Below are 19,066 nucleotides of genomic sequence, written 5' to 3' on the forward strand. Positions count from 1 at the left end.
AATGTTAATTTGTAAATGTTTCACATTCACACATGTGTATGTGGTTTTATATATGACATAAGCACCCACAAGCAAATACATTTTTGTGCACTTGTATAAAGATTAGCATCTCACATACAAGATAACTGTTGCAGCCACTTTATATATATATATTGGTTTTTCGAGACAGGGTTTCTCTATGTAGCTTTGCGCCTTTCCTGGAACTCACTATTATGATTATAAAAAAAGAGGAGGCTTCAAAGCAGCACATAGATAACTAATAAGATTAACTTGTGAGTTATCAAAGTTTGGCTAATTTTACTTCCTGCTGAATGCTGTTAGGGAATGCATCCATAGAGGTGCAAAATCACTTGGCATCCTTAAAATTTATTTTATCTTTGTTTATGTGGTGCTATTTAATTGAATGCGACATTTAATTTTGACTGGATGTGAAATTCTATTATGTTGTATATTAGTTCAATGGTTATAGTGTATGTTTTCCTCAGTGCATTATGCCTTACAATCCAAGGGTACAGAGAACAGATTTAATTTACTGAGCTAGATGCACAGTGTGTGTTTAAGCAATTGAATCTGAAAATGCCTGTGGTTGTTTATATGAAAGTTTAAGTTATCAGTTTGCAGAAAAATGGGATGCACACTTAATTTATCAGGAAACAAACAAGAGCAGATATTTTATCATATGTTTACTTCTTCATAATTTCCCTTTTAAATTTCATATATATTTGCTTGTAAACTGCACCAATTTTCTATAAGTGTTTTTATATTCATTGTAAATCAATGTTAACACATTAATTAAATATAAATTATTACATATAAAATATTATAAAATTAAGATACATTTATTTTAACTCCATGTTCAAATAAGTGTTGTCCTCGCTATAGTTTATTCCAAGATATTTGAAGTAATGTTTTCATATTTTCATAATTTAAAAAATGTTAAACATATCTTATCCTCAAGGTACTTTTTAACATTCACAAAAATGAATACAAATATGTTGTATATTATAAGAATATGCATTGTTACTAATTTAAATAATAATTTTCAAATTAAAGCTCAATAAACCCAGAAAAACAAGACAATGACCTGTCAGATCAAATAAATCCACATTTATTTCTTTATTTTATTAAGTACTCAAGTCAAATAATATAATTTAAAAAATTTTTAAGATTATAATTACACGGTTCCCCCTTTTCTTTAATATCACTAATACTGCCTATGTACCCCCCCTTTTCCTTTCAAATTCATGGCCTCCTTTGCATTAATTATTGTTACACACACACACACACACACACACACACACATGTACAAAAATATTCCTAAATATGTACATACAGAATGCTCAGCCTGTATAATGCTAATTTCACATATGTTCTCAGAGCTTGACAATTTGGAATTGGCTAACCGATTGCTGTTGTCTTCTACTGGAAAGACTGTTTTTCTAATTTTCAGCATTCCTTAGTCACCTTTAGTTCTTTATGTCTGGATGAGGTCTCCTGGGCCTTCCCCTAAATCCATGTTAGCATGTCTATTGCTGTCATTGTTCATTTTAACCACCATTTTATTAAACCAGTATAATATATTCTAAATATTGTTTTTATACCCACAAATAAGTGAAATGAAATTATTTTAATCATCAATTGTATCATCATGATCCAGTCTCTTGTGCATTTGGCCTCTTTCTAGATCCCAGTTGTTCAGAGCACTCAGCTGTACTGGCTTCTTGCTCATTCTTGAACAGTCAATATTAAATAGTTTAAAGTTGCCACTTGTTTTAGCTTGAATTTCTTTTTTTACTTTTTATTTGATAAAACAAAATAATTTTAAATTATTATTCTTAAAAAAATAACAGAAACCCCATCTGCCTACCTAGGCACAATGATGCATGCCTCCCAGCACTCAGGTAGCTGATGCAAAGGGATCAGGAATGTGATGCCAATCCTGTGCAAAGCACCTTCAATATGCACATAAATGAATATAAATATATTGTACATATTAAATATATGCAATGTTACTCATCAATTTACACTTTACTTATCAAATTAAACTCAATAAACCTGGGGAAATAAAACAATGAACTGTCAGATTGTATCATCTCTGTGAAGACCCACACATATTTCTTCAATTTATTCACAACTGAAGTAAAATAATATTTTACTTTTTAAGATTATAATTACACTCTTTTCCCCTTCTCTTTCATCTCACCAATACCTCTTATATAACTCTTCTTTTCTCTCTTTTAAATTCATGTCCTCTTTCCCATTAATTATTGTTTTACAAACACAAATACACACTCACACACACACATACATACACACACACACACACACACACACACACACACACACACACACACACTTCTCCAGATTCGTTATTTCACTAATTGATAATATCAAACACCAACAATTACGTTTATATAGAAAACCAAATATTGACAAAAAACAAAGAAACATGCTGTTGAATGGTAAAAGTTAATACTAATGTAGTAGCCAAAATCTATTAACATTTCAAGGACTTTTCTACTGCTTTAGTAGCCAGCTACATTTATGGCTTAGGTAAGTCAAATCAATTCTATTTCCTTGAGGCCTTAAATAATACTCATGTATTTAAAGTTTGTTTTCAAAATTATATTAACCAACTCCTATAGGCCCTCTTGTGTAAATATCCTTAAATTCTGCCTTCAAGTGTGGACAAATGCAAAATGAAAGCCACACAAAGAAGAAGCTAGAATGAAGCTGTTCACTACATGGAAGTAGCTTGATGGGCAGAGTCAGTGCCCGTCACAGAATTCCTCCCTCCTAGGAGGGTGCGAGGCTTGCTTCAGTGCATATGGAGCAGGATTTTGCAGTTACTGCAGATGTTTGTTGCATTTCCTATTATTTATCCTTCTTAAGCTGCATTTTCTTTGCTGATCGCTCATACTATGGTCAGTTATTAACACTGTGTAGCTGGAGTTTAATCCAGTCCAGCCTGGCCCACGGTCAGGAAAAATTGTCTCTCACCAGCCAGTCCCACAACCGCTCAGACCCAACCAAGTAAACACACAGAGACTTATTTTGCTTACAAACTGTATGGCCGTGGCAGGCTTCTTGTTATCTAGTTCTTCTATCTTAAATTAACCCATTTCTGTTAATCTACACCTTCCCAAGTGTCTCATGGCTTACTGGTACTTTATAGCCTGCCCCTCATGGTGGCATCTGGCAGCATCTGGACTCAGCCTTCTCCTTCGCAGAATTCTCTTCTCTGCTTGTCCTGCCTATACTTCCTGTCTGGCTACTGGCCAATCAGAATTTCGTTTATACAGACCAATATCCACAGCAACACTGAACATCTCAGGAATGACAACTCATTTAAAGTAATTAGATCTGAATGGAGACAACCACATTTAGAATTGATGCATTTCTCCATACCACATTGAGCACCATTATAAAAGTAAGTACCTTGTAGATTTTCTACTCATCTTTCTCCACAAGTTTAAGCTTCCCTGCCTTAAATAGACAGGATTCCAGTTTTCAGTCTCAGAAGAAACTGTACTTTGTATGAGGAAAGGAGATTTGATTAAGTCTTTGACTACTAGAGTAGTAGGTTACATTAGTTACTTTAATTTAAAACTTAACTACATCCCTCTAGAAAAAGTAAACTGCTACTTTTCCATTCTGCTTAGAAGTGAATATTCTTACATAGGTCATAGAAATACAAGCTGAATTGATGTGTGTCACTCCTGGGTAAAAGTTTAAATAGCCAAACACAGTTACCAACATATCTTCCCCTTCATTTACTGATCATTGAAGCGGATATTAAAGTAATTCCATGTTAAAGTGATGAACAGTGCTCCTCTACAGAGCCACGCTGAATGTGCAACTGTGGCTAGTGATTAAATTTGTTTAGCCTTAAGCCACTGGCATTTGAAGGCTTGTTTTGAACATTAATTAACATTGATAGCTTACCCTGTTTGTACTAATATAATAAAATATTTTATTTTCAATATTTTGTCTGCAAGTCAAAAATAAGTACCTCACCAGGTCTTAGAATTTTGTTTGTAGGTTTATTTTATATTTATAGTGTGAAGATACCTGGCCTATAGTCCATAAATACTTGTTGATTGCATAAATAAATAAGTATATCATTAGAAATGTTCTTCATTATAAGAGCAGAAAAGGGCAACATAGAGCACAATAATTTCAAAGCATCTGAGGGACTTAGAGAGACTGAATAAAATTCTTGCTGTTTTCTCAATAAAATAAATATGTATTTACCAAAAGATAGAGTTCAAGAAAATGTGATTATTGTATATATGTGAATGAAATAAATAACACGTGTATTCATTTGCTTAATATAATAAAGCATGTAGAAGCTAACCATATACTGTGTAAGGTTACAAAATAATTTTATAATGATAAGAAATATAAAAGTCAATATAAAATATTATTTCTTATTAAATATAAATAATATTAAAATATTATTAATAAAAAATATTAATTCTTCAATGCCATTCAAACATTTTAAAACTAAAAACATTGAAGTTTATATTTGTTAGAGTTAACTCTCAAAACACTAAAATACTGTATTTTTAAATAGCAATTTAGTAATATAGATGCAGTTACCTAAACCATCATTAGAAATATCATTCATTTACTCTGAAGGGAGAGAGTGGTTTCCTTAATAGACCAACATCTGTTCTTTCAGAAGGAAATGACTTCCCTGAGGGACAATTAATAAAAATATTGCCACTAAACACAGCTGGTAAATTGTCAATAAAAATTTAACAAATTAAAGAGAAAATAACTGTGGACTTATAAATAATGAGGAGAATACAGAATGCAAATAAATTATTTTATTCCAAAATCACTTAACCTGAAATGTTTAGTTCTTAACTTACAACATTTTGATGGTTGGAAGTAAAATTATCTTGCATAATATTGTAGTTATAAGTTATAAATTGTTGACTTTAATGAACATTGTATAGACAGGGAAAACTGTTCGGTTTTCACAATGCTTCACTGTTGCTGGTGGTAGTATAAAGAATGTGTATGCACACCATTAAAGCCAATGTCTGTTTACTTATCTGTTATACGCCAATATGAGTAATGTAAACACTGGAGTGGAAAATGAGCTAGACTAGGTCACATTTTAAAGAATGACTTCTAGACTTCATTCCTAGCACTAAGTTAAGTCTATGACAGTCATTGAATATGGAATAAGAATGTAGAATCAGGAAACAGTGGAAGAAAATTTGCAGAAATTTGGTAGGAATTGAACATAGTAGGAAGAACAGCTAGGGGATTTGGGCTTTGGAGCATAAATAAAGTAGCTTTAGAACAGTCATTATTGTGTGGTTTTACTAAGTATCTGTGAATGTGAGCACAGGTACATATGAACTCCCGCTTGCATGTTAATCAAGACCAGGGGTCACCTTTAGAAAACTTCTTCTATTACTCTCCAGCATTTATTCATTAATCTATAAATCAATAGATCTATAAATCTATCATCTATCTATCTATCTATCTATCTATCTATCTATCTGTCTGTCTACATCTATATCTATATCTATCTATTTATTTATTTATGCACTTTTATTTATTTAAGCAATTTATTTAACAACACTTCAGTCACTGAACATGGAGTTTATCAATCCAGCTAAGCAGGTTGGTCAGTGGACTCAGCAGATCCAACTTTCTCCAACAGTCCCCAAGTGCTGGATGTACATAGGTCATACACAACTTTTTAAGATAGCCCACTGCTCATGCTTGTATGGCATGTACTTTATCAACTAAGTTGTCTCATCATCCCTAGAATAAAAATTCCTTTCTTTGTTTCTTTCAGCACTGAACCAGATTTATTTTGGGGGCCAAAGAGAGAATCAATAGCAAAGTCGCTTATGTTCCCCATAAGGTTGTGCAGTAGAGGCTACTGCAAAATTCCCCCTTGTTTGAACCTCTATATTAAAATGAAGATTTCTCTTGATGCACATTTTATCAAAGTTCAAATTTCCAAATCTCAATGCCTTGTACTCATAGCAGAAATGATACATTTCAGTGTATATTTCTCGCATTTGGAAGCTGCAAAGTGGTGAGGTAAGGTTGACTGGTGGCTTTCCCTATTTCCCTGATCTCTCTAAGGCTTTCACCCCTATATTTGGCTCTGTGTTTTTTTATTTTAAGACAATTTAGAAGTTCATCTACAGAGAAGGGTCCTTTAAGTTTCTCTTGACATTATTATTTTTAATTTAATTTGTTTTTCATCTTCTGTTTTATATTTTAAATTTTTTTTTATTGAAAACAGATTCTTCTCTCATACAGTATATTCCCACCACAGTCTTTCCTCCCGCCTCTCCTTTTCCAACACTCCTCCTGCCCTCTCCCCCAAATACACTCCTGCTCTATTTCCTCTTATGAAAAGAGCAGGCCTCTAAGGAGACAGCCAACAAGGACAAAACAAGATACTATAAGACAAGGCAAAAACCCTCATATTGAGGCCTGATAAGGCAACCCAATAAGACGAAGAGATTCTCAAGAGCAGTTAAGATTCACAGATACACCTGCTCCCACTGTTAGGAATTCCACAAAAACATCAAAGTAAGGACCATAAAATATATGCAGAGGATCTGGTGCAGACCCATGCAAGCCCTATGCTTGCTGCTTCAGTCTCTGTGACTCTATATGATCTGTTAGGAATTATTTTATGATTTTTTTGCCAGTTTATTGTTTATTTTTATAGCAGTTTCCAGTAAGATATTCCCTTGAGACTCAGAACTCTGGGCTTGGACTTTCAAACAGTGCTGAAGCTTTCAGAGCTCTAGGGACCCATGGACATGGATTTACTACATTATTAAAGAGTCATCCGTCTTTACAGACCACAGACAATGTTAAGATTTAAGTGTTAAAGGTCCCCTACAACTTCATGTGTTGAATATTTGGTTATTAGCTGATGGAAGTATTTCGAAAAGTCTTGGAAACTTTGTAGCGTAGAGTTAGTAGATGAAATAAATAACTTTGAAGTTAATACTTAGCTCCTGCTTCCAGTACAGACTAGAATGAATAACCATCCCCTCCTACTCCATAGCAATGGGATTCTGCATATGCATATAAGACATAGACGCATGAATAGAACCCTCAAATTCTGAGAAGAGGAAGTCGTTTCTTCCTTAGGTAGTTTATGTTAGATATCTGGTTATAGCAATGAGGAAATTAACTAGTATACAAAGCAAATATGAATAATTTTGTATATATGTGTGTTCTAAAAATATTTAGCTATAGAAATGATTGACGTATTCCATCAGAAAGTTAATATATTTTACTTAAAGGAAAGCTACATATTCTTTATTAGTATATTAAGTAGTGTATTATTACTATATAATACTTATTTTAATTGGAGCCTTGGCAGTGGCTTATGAGGGGAAAGTACAAAATCAAAGGCAAATTTAGTATGTCCCCACCATAAATGAAAAGATAGACTATTCTCAGTGCTGACAAGATGAAATAACACGTTCACATTTCACTTAGCTTTTGATAGTTGAGTTTTTAAAATGTTTATATTTGAAAGTAAGAATATTTTGTAAATGAAATTTATTAAAAATTGAAAGTGTGGTTATTTGGTTATTTATATAAAAGTTTATTTAATATTAAAAAGGATAGCATATATTCAACATAGTTGTGAGTCTAAGACAAGGCTATACCTGTTAATAATTAGAAACATTCCACTTTTAAATGTTGGTTAATATTTTTGTTTAAATTTTATTTATACTTTATAAACTTCATTTCTATATCTCTGAAAGACTAATTAATATACTGAAAATAATTTTTATAAGAAAGTACAGTGGTATCATTTTTAATCCATTTTAATATTTGATTGATTGAGATATTTTCTAAATCATTAAATCTTCTTATTCCAACTAGGCAGTCTGGATTTTCTCAATATTTATTGTTGAAATCATTTGAAAAACCGTGTTCCATAAATGTTATATTTTGAAAACAGGTTATCCTTTTACCTGACAAAAATATTAAATAAATCCCAGTGTCTTGACATGAATCTATAATTAGAGATAGAGGAGAGAGAGAGAGAGATTGAGGTTTGATTAGTGTGATTTTAATTTTCAACTAGTTATAACATAAGGTTTCCTAAAAGGGGAGTCTGAGTGAGAAATTACTTAGACTCTGTTGTTCTGTGAACATGTCTGTAGGAGATTTCTGATTACTTTAACTGCTGTGGGAAATTCAAACTGAAAGTAAGCTGCATTATTTCCTGGTTCTCAGTCCTGGAATGCTTAAGAGTAGATAAAGTTGGCTGAGCATTAAACCTCTGTACATTTATTTCCTCTGTCTTTATGACTGTGGATGAGAAGTTGCTTGAAGCTCCTGTCTTGATTTTCCCACAATGATGGGCTGTAGCATGGGATTGTGAGCTAAATTAAACCTTCTGTCTAATTTGCTTTTCATTAGGACATTTTACCATGAAGCTGGAATAGCACTAGGACAATGACTAAATAGTCTGCTACCTAATTGCTTTCCACAGTAGAGTACGAAGAGCCAGTAAAACACAATTTGTCCTGGGGAGGTTGATGCTGAATTAAAAATAGTAAGCATAGGACATAGAAAACTGACATAACAAAGGAAATATTTCTATGACATTTTTAAAAACTGAAAGAGGATTACAATATAATTAGAGTCATTTCCTATTTTCCTATTTAATTTTTTTATTATTAAAGCATTCAGGCAATTGCAGAGTCCTATAGCTATTCTTTGAAATGTACTGGTCCTTTCCACTTTAAATGTCCTTTTGTTGAATTAGTAATAGCTTACAAGTTCGGTGAATTGCTCTGTGACAAAACTGAATTTTTTCCATCTTACCTGAAGAGAGCTTGAAGTTAAACTTGGTATCCAACCCTCAGCCTCAAGAAATATGCAAAGTCTTTAGCCATGTACATCTGCCAGGTTTAGTGTATTTTAGGAATCTGTCTGATTGTTAGTTCATATGTTTCACCTTACACCTAGCTAAACCTATTCAGCAAAGATCCCACCAAATAATAATAAACTAGATGTCCCAAGAACTTCCGTTCTTCTTTCATTTTTTCCTTTATATTTATGTGTGTTTGTGAATCACCTGTGGACAGGGCCTATAAAGTACAAAAGAGGTTGTCAAATCCCACAGACCTAGTGTGATAGATAGTTGTGAGTCATCCTGGGAGTGCTAAAAACCAACCTTGGGACTTCTAGAAGGAAGAGAAGTCAGTGCTCTTGATTCCTAAGTCAACCGTTGAGGCTCCTCTGTTATTCTTTAGACTCCTGAGGGAAAGGTAGAGTTCAGGATCCAGTTAGAATCCATCAGGTGACCTATCACTGTTTTCCTGTATCTTCTCAAATTATTCCTACTTATTTATGGCTTACTGCTTACTATAATTTCTAAACCATCTTTTATAATTTTAGAATTTTTATTATATTCTGTCAGATGACTCACTATATATAGTTCCTATCATTTTATATTTGACAGAAAAAAATTCTAAGGTTTAAAACTTGAAAGTACATTTGACCTGTAATCATTACGTTTAGTAATTATACAATCACTAAATTAGCAGAAAACGTTTTAAAAATTATTTTACTCTAACAGGCAGTCTTTGCTTTCCCTTTTTCTGATTCATGACATCTAGAGAAAGTTTTCTAATATTCAAGTGTCTTTTGAAGAAGATACTCTCTGTCTCTGTCTCTGTCTCTGTCTCTGTCTCTCTCTCTCTCTGTCTGTAGTAAGAGTTAAGATTTAACATTTTGGACGATAGGTATCTGGATAGTTCAATAATGGCTACACTGCTAGTTCCTCAGTAGAAAGCTGAAAGCTGAGTTGTCATTGTCTTGCAAGGAAGGAATGTAAGCTTCTGGCAGGGTCAGTATAGTTCAGACTGTGTTGAAAGTCCAACAAGGCTGAAATTAAATGTCTGTGAATGGAAACAACAATCATAATTATATTTATTAAAAGTTTGATTCTATGCTTGCTTTGGTTCTATCCCTCTCATTGTATTTCATCAAGCACCAGTCCATGAAATTTTCTGAAAAAAAAATGTAAACTTGATCTCTCCATGCTATATCACTATCTCATAAATGAATGCTTTTTAGAAGAGACATATATATGCAGGCAAGTGTGTACTTTCTCAGTCTTAAGTACATTTTATTCAGTCAAGGTGATAACTAATAGCAACTATCAGATGACCCATGAGTCTTCTAAACATTTGCAAACAAATTTCTTTTAAATTGAGTCAAAGGAATAGTCTCTATTCAGAGGTAAAAATATTCAGTATGGTTCAATATTTTGAATCTGAGCTTCATTAAAAAATGATTTCTCTGGTAGGCCAGGGACCCTCTATTTATAGCATGGATGGAGCCAACTTCTCTTTATTTTTAGGACATTCAGTCATCGGAAACTTCCCCTTTCTGGAAATAAATTTTCTACTTACTAGATGTTATCAGAGTTGGACAATATGACCAGCAGAGACAATAAGAAAATTAGGATGGAATGTTCTGTAGATATCTATTAGGTCCAATTGGGTCATGATATCAGTTAAGTCCTTTATTTCTCTGCTAAGTTTCGATTTGGGAGATCTGTCCAGTGGTGAAAGTGGGGTGTTGAGATCTCCCACTATTAATGTGTGGGGTTTTATATGTGGTTTAAGCTTTAGTAATGTTTCTTTTACATATGTGGGTGCCCTTGGGTTTGGGGCATAAATGTTCAGAATTGAAACTTCATCTTGGTGGATCATTCTTGTGATGAGAATGTAATGCCCTTCTTGATCTCTTTTGATTGATTTTAGTTTGAAGTCTATTTTCTTGGATATCAGGATGGCTACACCTGCTTGTTTCTTAAGACCATTTGATTGGAAAGTCTTTTCCCAGCCTTTTATTCTTAGGTAGTGTCTGTCTTTGAGTTTGAGATGTGTTTCTTGTATGAAGCAGAAAGATGGGTCCTGCTTTCATATCCATTCTGTAAGCCTATGTCTTTTTATGGGTGCATTAAGTCCATTGATATTAAGGGATATTAACGACCAGTGATTGTTCATCCCTGTTATTTTTGGTGGTAGTGTGTGTGTACTCCTCTTCTTTGGGGTTTACTGTTGTGGCTTTATCTATTGCCTGTGTTTTCGAGGTTGTATCTGACTTCCTTCGGTTGGAATTTTCCTTCTAGTGCTTTCTGTAGGGCTGGGTTTGTGGATAGGTATTGTTTAAATCTGGCTTTGTCTTCGAATGTCTTGTTCCTTCTGTCTATGATGATTGAAAGTTTTGCTGGGTATATTAGTCTGGGCTGGCATCCATGGTCTCTTAGCGTCTGCATTACATCTGTCCAGGTCCTTCTGGCTTTCAAAGACTCCATTGAGAAATAGGGTGTTATTCTGATGGGTTTACCTTTATAGGTCACTTGGCCTTTTTCCTTTGCTGCTCTTAATATTCTTTCTTTATTCTGTACATTTAGTTGTTTAATTATTATTAAAAAAGTCGAAGGGACTTTTTTGGGGGGGTCTAGTCTGTTTGGTGTTCTATAGGCTTCTTGTATCTTCATAGGCATTTCCTTCTTTAAGTTGGGAAAGTTTTCTTCTATAATTTTGTTGAATATATTTTCTGCGCCTTTGAGTTGGTATTCTTCACCTTCTTCTATCCCTACAATTTGTAGGTTTGGTCTTTTCATGGTGTCCCAGATTTCTTGGACATTTTGGTTCATGACTTTGTTGGCTTTAGTGTTTCCTTCGACTGATGAAACTATTTCTTCTACTGTATCTTCAATGCCAGAGATCCTCTCTTCCATCTCTTGCATTCTGTTGGTTATACTTGCATCAGAAGTTCCCATCTTTTACTCAGGTTTTCTATTTCCAGCATTCCCTCTGTTTGTGTCTTCTTTATTTTTTCAATTTCCCTTTTCAGGTCTTGGACTGTTTCCTTTATTTGTTTCACTGCTTTTTCATGATTTTCTTTCGGTACTTTTTTGTTTTCTTCCTGTACTTTATTGTTTTCTTGCAGGACTTTATTGTTTTCTTGCAGGACTTTATTGTTTTCTTCTAATTTGTTTGCCCTTTCCTCTAGTTGTTTACAGCGTTCTTTCAATTTTCTTGTCTTTTCCTCTAAATAAGCCTCTAACTTCTTCATGATGTTACTCATAAGGCTACTTTCTTCTGCTTCTTCCAATTTTTGATGTTCAGGTCTAGATGTTGGAGGCGGGCTAGGTTCTGGTGATGCTGTATTGCTCTTCATTTTGTTGTATGTACTTCTGCCTTGACGTCTGCCCATCTCCTTGTGGTTCCTTCTTGGTCTTATCAGTGTACTTGGTTCAGAAATAGCTGACAGATTCAGGAACTCTCTCTTTCTTTTCCAGATGGGAGTTCTCTTTGTCCAGATGGGGAACTCCGGGGCAGGATGGAAGCTCTTATCTACACCGGAAGTCTCTGGTCCAGAAGGGAGGTCGGGAGCAGGATGGGAGCTGGGGGCCGGTCTCTAAGTCTCAAGAGGTGGCTGGGTTCTCGGGCAGATAGGCATGGGGCCAGGGCATGGGGATTGCAGGGGCTGCCGGGGGGGGGGGGCTTGGAAAAGTAGATCCCTCCTGGTGGGGCTAGAAGGGGACCTGCCCGGTAGCCAGAACCTGGGGCCAAGTTGGACAGGTCTTCCCGGAGTGGCTGGTGCCCAGGGATGGGGTCCGGGTTGGGCCCGGATACTCACCTCTGGTCCAGTGGTCCAGAAGGGAAGTAGGGGGCAGGATGGTAGCTGGGGGCCGGTCTCTAAGTCTCAGGACGTGGCTGGGGTCTCGAGCAGAAGGGCATGGGGGCAGGGCGCGAAGATTGCAGGGGCTGCCGGGGGGCCTTGGAAAAGGGGATTCCTCCCGGTGGGGCTAGATGGGGACCTGCCTGGTGGCCAGAACCTGGGGCCAAGTTGGGCAGGTCTTCCCAGAGTGCCTGGTGCCCAGGGATGGGGTCCGGGTTGGGCCCGGATACTCACCTCTGGTCCAGCGACAATAAGAAAATTACAGAAAATATTTTACTCTAACATCACAGTCTTTAAGTTTCATTTTGTATGCTAAATCTTTAACACAAAGCAATATAAATAATTTTTGATTAATGATCTTATTTAAACTGTAGTCCTATTGCATATCACCCTAATACATAAAATAAATGTAATAAAATGCATTTTGTATAATATAAATAGAGTATCCACATCATCCAACTAAACAAACTGTTGAGGTGTCAGCTATGCTCAATATATGTTTTATATATAAATAAAGGTTAGGAAAGAGTGCCAGAGGATGCAAAGTACTTGATGGGTAGCCATAGGTGAATTAATACATTGAGTTTAAAGAAACAGTAAAATGTAGTTTAAATAATTTTAACTTTGATTCATAACACTTTGAACATACACATGCAATTTACTTTTTTATTACATTTTTGATTTAATAGGTCAATCTCAGTATATCACCAAGTAATTATGTGTTTTGTTTCCATGGATACCGACAGCCTATGTTGAAGACTTAATGTTTTAATTCAATGTTTTTTAAAATCAAAGTAGAAGTGTTTGTTGGAATTTTCTTAGGGATAAGACTTTAGACAAAAATAAAGTATTTGATTAATATTTGAATATACATGCATTTATCATAAAAGGTTTACACAGAGTTTTTATCCCATTGCAATAAATACTTAAAGACGTTTTAGATATTTCTTTATAGGAATTTCATAGATTGGCCAAATGCATAAAAAGTGAATTATATAATCAAGATTATATTTTTTTGCTTGTATTGATTCTTTGTGGGTTTCACATCATTCATTTTGATCCCACCTGTCTCCCTGTCCCCTTGCATCCACCCTCTAACCTTGTAACCTCCCCTTCAAAACAAAACCAAATTTAAAAGAAAAAACAACAAAACAAAACAAAACACACAAACAAAAACACTTACACACAAACAAAGAAGAATCTTGTCATGGAAGCTGTAGTGTAGTACAATGAGTCACATAGTTTACCCTTTGGTCTGTTCATCTTTATTTGCTACAAGTCATTGGTCTGGTTGAAGCCTCTGGTGTCTGATACACCAGATAAATAAAGGGATCTCACTTGGGCTGCTCTGGATATCCTGTTGTCCTGTGTAGACAGAAGTTTCTGTCCTGCCAGCAAATCCCAAATACCCAGAAGCTGCTTCCCAAATAATTGACTCAGAGGTTTAATGTTACCTATATATGATCAGCTGGTAGTACAGGCTTATTACTAACTAGCTCTTACACTTAAACTAACACATAATTCTTATCTATGTTTAGCCACGTGGCTTGGTACCTTTTCTCAGTACAACATTCTTATCTTGCTTCCTCTGTGTCTGGCTGGCAGTTCCTGATTCTGCCCTTTCCTCTTCCAGCATTCAAAGAGATCCTATTATGGATGTAGATTCATCCCCTTCACATGTTCCAATAGTTCATAGATTCAGTGGATATTGGGCCAACTCATAGCTCTGGTTCTAGTTCTGGGTGGCAGTTAGGTTGGTCAGCTCCCTAGCTTTCCTCTGTGTCATTACCTGAGAGAGCTCTCCAGCACTCCCTTGGCAAGCTCACTCAATGCAGCCTGAAGCAGGAGAAGGCTATTCAGTGAAAAGTGTGAGGAAAAGATGCCCTACCCTATACACACAACCAACTTTAATGGGTTCATTTCAGAAAAGGTTTATAAGTAACCTCTAATTTGAACACTTGAGAAACAGATAATACTATTTTGCTCTTATGATTTCTGAAAATGTGATATTTAAAACAGTAAAAAATGTATGTTTTCATTAAATGTGAACAGTGGATTCTCCCTAAAACTAATTTTATTACTGTTCATAATGCAATTCAGAGTCAAATATATATTTAAACCTATGAAAAGAAAGTGGGAACAGCACACACTTTATTTGTGAGATAATTCAATCTTTTAAAAATTATCTCAAGATATTTTGTTTTAGAGATCACAATGTAATGGTGTTTTTTAGGTGCATAAAGCACAATAGAATCCTCAACAAAAAGGATGCCATTGATAGAATGTGATTTGTTATTCTGTCCTCCACTTTTCCAATTTTGTGCTGAATCTTTATACAAAGTATATTTATTCATTTTCTCACTAAATTATTGCTGACTACCTGCTATCTGGAAGCCTATGTAACACCTTTGAGGGTTCTACTGCTTTAAAATGTATAGAATACAAAATATCTATCTTCATGGCTTTACATAAAGTTCCGGGAAGGTGCTTGGAAGAGATTTCATATTGCATAAATATATATGTTAGTATTACACACACACACACACACACACACACAGAGAGAGAGAGAGAGAGAGAGAGAGAGAGAGAGAGAGAGAGAGAGAGAGAGAGACTGAGTGTGGGGGGTATGGGGAGAAAGCTAAATCAGCAAAGTGGGGTTAGAATATGATTATCCTCATTGATATGACATTTAAGAATACTAGGTTAGTTTATACAATTGACAAACTATTAACCTATACCTATACTCTAATTAGTATGGTTTTAATGTTTGCATTGTCTGATGTCCATGTTAAAAACTCATCTCTAATAAAACAACTAATATTTAGATTTTGAATATTTGGGAAGTGGTATGTAAATAATTGTCTTATGTGTGAAGTCTCAGGAAGTCCATTATGTTTCCTGCAGTGGTGCAGTCACAGGGAGAGAGCATAATTTATGCAAAGGATTGTGAACATCTGAACAAATAACAAATATTCTGGCTACAATTCTTGATCTTTGATTTCTTAACTCTGCAGATGTAAATAAAGCATTAGTTAGTTTTTATGATAATCATCATAGTATATTTCTATCAGAGCAACCTGAAAAAGCTAAAAGTCTTTATTACTCTCCTGAGAGCTTCATGAAAGGTGTTTGAACTCTCTAAACTTTCATCTTGTGTAAGATACCATGGATATGATGATTACTTGTCTATTTTTAACTGTGAAAAATGAAACTTGTAGAAATGGGTATGAGAGCAAGTCAGATCAAATTTGTCTTCTTCATAAATACAGACAGCATTAACAGATAATAGCCAATGACAAAAAAAGGTATAGCAATACTATAATAAAAGTCTCATTCAAATTTCGGTGTGAATAGTAGATAAAACATCATTGTAGACAATTCCAGAAAGACACTCATCTTCATATACCACTAAAGCATTATATGTTTTATATGCAAAAAAGCACACAAAAGCATAGCACGAATTGTTAGAAGATCTTATTAATAAAAACAATTATGGTGGTGGCGCACGCCTTTAATCCCAAGACTCAGGGGGCAGAGCCAGGTGGATCTCTGTGAGTTCGAGGCCAGCCTGGGCTACCAAGTGAGTCCCAGGAAAGGCGCAAAGCTACACAGAGAAACCCTGTCTCGAAAAAACCAAAAACAAAAAAAAAAAATTCAGGAGCCAAGTATTGGGGTGAATGCTGAAAGATCAGAGAAACAGAACAAGCCACATCCAACCTCACCTCGCCTATTCCTCAGCTGATCTTGTTTCCTCAGAATGAAAGCCTCTGAGTCCTCATCCAAATCAATCTCACCTGAACTGCTGCTAAAAGCTAAAAGCTTAAAAAGTTCTAGTTCCTGGTCCTCACACTTTATATACCTTTCTGCTTCCTGCCATCGTTTCCTGGAATTAAAGGCATGTGTCACCACGCCTGGCTACAGGATCTTTGCCTCTGAAATGTTTGGATTAAAGGCATGTGCTGCCACTGCCTAAACTTATGTTTAATATAGTGACTGTTCTGTTCTCTGACACCCAGATAAGTTTATTGGGGTGCACAATATATCAATCACACAAAAGTACACTCATATGGAATTTATATTTAGAAATAATTTTAAGATAAAAATGGCATATAGTGTGCTTAATTTTTATACTCCAAGGAGTGTGTGAAATAACTTACTTCACTTGAAAGTGTATGCCCAGGTATTGACATAAAAAACAACAAAAAAGCATAGTTTTGCTGTACAATTTAAGATACTGGCTCTTCTTGTACAGTACGTACTTATAAAGGGACATAAGATGGCTTATGCAAGTAGGCTTCTTGTTTCTTTGTTTGTTTTTTCCTGACCTGGATGGCAAGGATGGACATGTTCAATTTTTGCATATTATACATCTTGATGTTATACAGCTATACATACTATATTACATTTGAAAATATATTAAAAAAACTTTCTTATTGAAGACTAAAAGCTCTCTGGCTCCTTTCTAAAAATGTTAAATCTTTATATACTTTTTTAATTTTAATTTTTATATTTATAATATTTTTTCCAGTCATTGAATGTACTTTTTAAAAAAATACAAAGTACCCTGTTTATGATTTCTCTTCCCCCTACTCTCCTAGTTCATCCTAATCTGCCCTCAAATCTGGATACACACCCTTTCTGTCTCTTGCTAGGAAACAAACAGGCATCTCAGGAGTAATAATAAAATTTATAAAATACAATAAGATACACAAAAGTTACTGCACTTAATAACATTTCACAGCTTTTATTACAATACACTTTCACATTTAGATTTTCAGCTTTAAGTTTCTCCTGAATCATATTCATCAAACACCTGTAGGATATTTATTAGCTACAAATTTCCCTTTTGTCACATCCTAAAAGCAACTTTCTCCCAACTGAATCTTGATCTTCAAATTCTTAATTACTGTGAAATTCATTAGTCATGGTTTATCTCTAATCTTATCTATGTTGATAGGCACATTACAGTATTTACAAAGCATACTAAATATATTATTCAATTATATCCAGTCAAACCATTAAGTTATAATGATGGAGTCCAACTACTATACCTTAATCATGATTCATAAAAATTATTTTTAACTGCTTTTATTTGTAGTGTTTCAAAAGTAATATTAACCTAAAATCTCTTGTACAGGTAAAATAGTTTTTTTTTAAAACATAAATCAACATGAACTTCAAAACAAATAGATCAATATTGTTGTACATCTTTCTAAATAACCAACTTTATACAGGCTGAACAGGAGATGGAAGATTGAGCCAGGACTCTCTGTATAAGAAATGATTCCAATAAGATATGCTTATTACCAATTTTTACTCCCTACTTACGACTAAGCAAGCAATATTGATTTTATGGCTTAAAACCATTCAGAAGACAGAAATTTTCCAATTCTGTCCAATTACTTAAGGTAAACATAGAAAGAATTTGTGTGATTTGGACGTTGAGTTCCATATGCAAGGAAATTAGATAATGTGAGATGCTCCAGAAGTCTGTGTCAGTATTTACAAAATCAGAACTAGAAGATTGATGAGAATATTATGTAGAAATTTCTAAGATTAGAAATTTGAAATACTAATTTTGGGATCAAGATGACACTCCTGAGTATAAGATTGGCCTTGGAGTGTGGTTGCTATATTTAGTGTCACTCCTCTGGAGAAAATCCAACTTTCTATCTAACAGCAGCTGTCAATTACAAATAGCTCCTTGTTAAGGTTTGAACTTTGTACCCATTTCCCTTCTCACTGCTAGCACATTGTCTGGGTTGAACTTAAGCAGCATTTGAGGATGCTGTAACAGTCTCTGTAATTTCTTATGTGAATGAGACCTATTCTGTCTGGATTATCTTCTATGTTTTCACAATAATAGCTCAGAAATCTCTCAACACTCCACGACTTTTCCAGCCCAAAGTTTAAATGCCACCTCAGTCTTCTCAAAAGTACACTGTCTAATATATCACAGAAATACCCTAATCCTACCACTAATTTCTATCTTAGGGATTTCTTTTTTTTTTTTTTTTTTTTTTTTTTGGTTTTTTTCGAGACAAGATTTCTCTGTGTAGTTTTGTGCCTTTCCTGGATCTTGCTCTGTAGACCAGGCTGGCTTCCAACTCACAGAGATCTGCCTGGCTCGGCCTCCTGAGTGCTGGGACTCAGGCATGCACCACCACCGCCCGGCTAGGGATTTGTCAAATCATTTTTACACCTTATAACACTCTATCACTACACCTTATAACACTCCATCACTGAGGTAATTCAAGGAAGGAACTCAAGTAGGGCAACAATCTGGAGAAAGAAACTGAAGCAAAAGGAATGGAAGAGATCTACTTAACTAGTTTGATCC

The sequence above is a fragment of the Peromyscus leucopus genome, chromosome 10 (assembly GCF_004664715.2).
Source record: "Peromyscus leucopus breed LL Stock chromosome 10, UCI_PerLeu_2.1, whole genome shotgun sequence".
NCBI classification, from domain to species: Eukaryota; Metazoa; Chordata; class Mammalia; order Rodentia; family Cricetidae; genus Peromyscus; species Peromyscus leucopus.